Source organism: Lipotes vexillifer, unplaced genomic scaffold (genome assembly GCF_000442215.2).
Source record: "Lipotes vexillifer unplaced genomic scaffold, Lipotes_vexillifer_v1.1 scaffold753, whole genome shotgun sequence".
Lineage (NCBI taxonomy): Eukaryota > Metazoa > Chordata > Mammalia > Artiodactyla > Lipotidae > Lipotes > Lipotes vexillifer.
The window spans coordinates 188,865-191,461 of NW_006783618.1; the positions used below are offsets into that span (position 1 = coordinate 188,865).

At 34.0% G+C, this 2,597-nt stretch overlaps 1 non-coding gene across 1 annotated transcript; it reads right to left on the reverse strand.

Moving 5' to 3' along the window:
* Positions 1–1,215: 1,215 nt before the first annotated feature.
* Positions 1,216–1,287, reverse strand: TRNAD-GUC (transfer RNA aspartic acid (anticodon GUC)). Its single transcript has one exon. It is a non-coding gene; the product is annotated as a tRNA-Asp (tRNA).
* Between the last annotated feature and the right edge of the window lie 1,310 nt (positions 1,288–2,597).

Sequence of the window (2,597 nt, forward strand, 5' to 3'; positions counted from 1 at the left end):
TTTGGTTGTCTAGTCTTTATCAAGTTAGAAAAGTTCCTATTTTCCTAAGAGGTTTTTTTTCTTCATTTATTTATTTATTTTTGGCTGCTTTGGGTCTTCACTGCTGCACACGGGCTTTCTCTAGTTGCAGCAAGCAGGGGCTACTCTTCGTTGTGGTGCAAGGGCTTCGCATTGTGGCGGCTTCTCTTGTTGTGGAGCACGGGCTCTAGGTGCGCAGGCTTCAGTAGTTGTGGTGCATGGGCTCAGTAGTTGTGGCACAGGGACTTAATTGCTCCGCAGAATGTGGGATCTTCCCGGACCAGGGATCGAGGCCATGTCCCCTGCATGGGCAGGGGGATTCTTAACCACCGCACCACCAGGGAAGTCCCTCTTAAGAGTTTTTTTAGAATTACTTATTGATGAAATAAAGTTTAATTGGAACACAGCCATGTCCATTAATTTACATATCGTCTATAGCTGCTTTCACACCACAGTGGCAGAGTTAAGTAATTGAGATAGATACTGTCTAGCCCATAAAGCCCAAAATATGTATTGTCTCACCCTTTACAAGAAAGTTTGCCAAGCCCTGCTTTAAAGTGATAAATTATATTGATAGGCTTTCTAATATTGAACTATTTTTCCATTACTGAGATAAAATTTTCCCATTTGAAGTACTTGTTTAATTCATCGCAGTATAACTTACATTCAGTAAAGGATAGTTATCTTAAATGTATAGCGTAATAAATGTGTACATATGTATACATCCATTTAAATATCACTCAGACCAAAATAGTGAATATTTTCAGCACAGCAGTTGACTCATTCCCTCAACCAGTCTATATGGCCAGCCACTCCCAAGGTAATGACTCTTCTGAACCCTCTCTCCATAGATTCATTTTGCCTGTCTTGAAATCCTCAGAAATGGATATTCTCAGACTATCAAATAGTTGAGAGTCTTATGTGTCTGGCTTTTCACTCAACAATGTGGATTGTTGTGTAGAGCAATAGTTAGTTTTTTTAAATATTATTCAGTATTCCATTATTTGAATAAGATGCATTGATTTTTTAACACAGTATTAGAGTCCATTGGTATTTTATTTAAGTTTCTTTTATACCTATGTTCTTAAATAAAAGTGGACTGAAGTTTCCTTTTCTTTTTTTTCTTTTTTCTTTTCTTTTTTTTTTTTTGGCTGCACCACTCGGCTTGCAGGAGTTACCCGACTTTGAGGATCTCAGTTCCCTGACCAGGGATTGAACCTGGGCCACAGCACTGACAGTGCCAAATCCTAACCACTAGACCACCAGGGAACTCCCTAAAGTTTCCTTTTCTTATAATGTTCTTTTCTTTTCTGGTGTCAACTTTATACTAAGTTACATCAAGTTCAGAAAATAATCTAGACAGCTTTCCCTATTTTTTATTTTTGGAACAATTTGTGTTGGATACTAATTACTTATTCCTTGAAATTTTAATAGAATTTACCTAAAAATACTTATAAAACACCATGGGACTTTTGTAAAATCTAACAGGGAGGTTTTTCTAATTACTACTTTAATTTGTCATTTTGCTATTAGTCTTCGAGTATTATATTTATCTTGTGCCAATTTCAGCACTATATATTTTCCAGAAATAAGTGTATTTCATCAAGGCTTTCAAATGTATATTGTTGTATATATGTATATAGATGTTCTAAAATTTTATATTTTAAAATCTGAGTTCTATTTCCTGCCTAATTCTGTACTGTGGTTATTTGAAAAACTTCTCTTTTGTTTCTTGATGTTTTATTAGTCTTTTTGAAAATGTTTATTTTACGAGTCTTTTCAAAGAAATTTTGGGGTTTTTTTTAGTCATTTGTATTGTATTTGCTACTATTGGTATTCTTAATTTCATTGATTTCTGCTCTAATCTTTATTTCCTTCTTGTTTATTTGGGTTTTCTCTACTGGTTTTTTTTCCCCCTCCAGATTTGAATACGTAGCTCATTTGTTTTCAATCTTTCTTGTTTCCTGATGGATGTGTTTAAAGCTATAAATTTTCCTCTTGGCACTGCTTTATTTGGAGTACATAAATTTTGACAGGCAGAGCTTTCCTTGACATTCAGTTCTAAGTAATTCATAATTTTCCTTAATATTTTCTCTTCAGTCCAAAGGCTATTTGGTAGCATGTTTTTATTTTTCAGACATGTAAGATATTTTGGCTATTCTTTTGGTCTCTTCCCACCTCTTGTGTCTCCTGACTGCCATCATGTTGACATTATCTGGATTTTAGTTCCAGATTTAATTTATATTCATCCTTCATTCAAGTAACAATAAAATTTAATAAATTCATTTTCAATCTTATTTTTCTTATATGAGAAAGATTCACTTTCTTTTTTTATTGCTGGAATATATTCTGCATACATCTTTAGCCTGAGGATATCTTTATTTTACCTCCACAGTTAAATAAATATTTAGCTGTGTATAAAATTCAGCAGTTTCTAGATATAATTTGATCGTCATCCCATTGTCACTCAGATTCTCCTTATTTGTAGGTGACCTGCTTTTTCTCTATGGAAGTTTTCTCTCTGTTTCTGGTGCTCTTAGATTTCTCCTTAATGCATCTATGTATGAGATTTTTTTCTT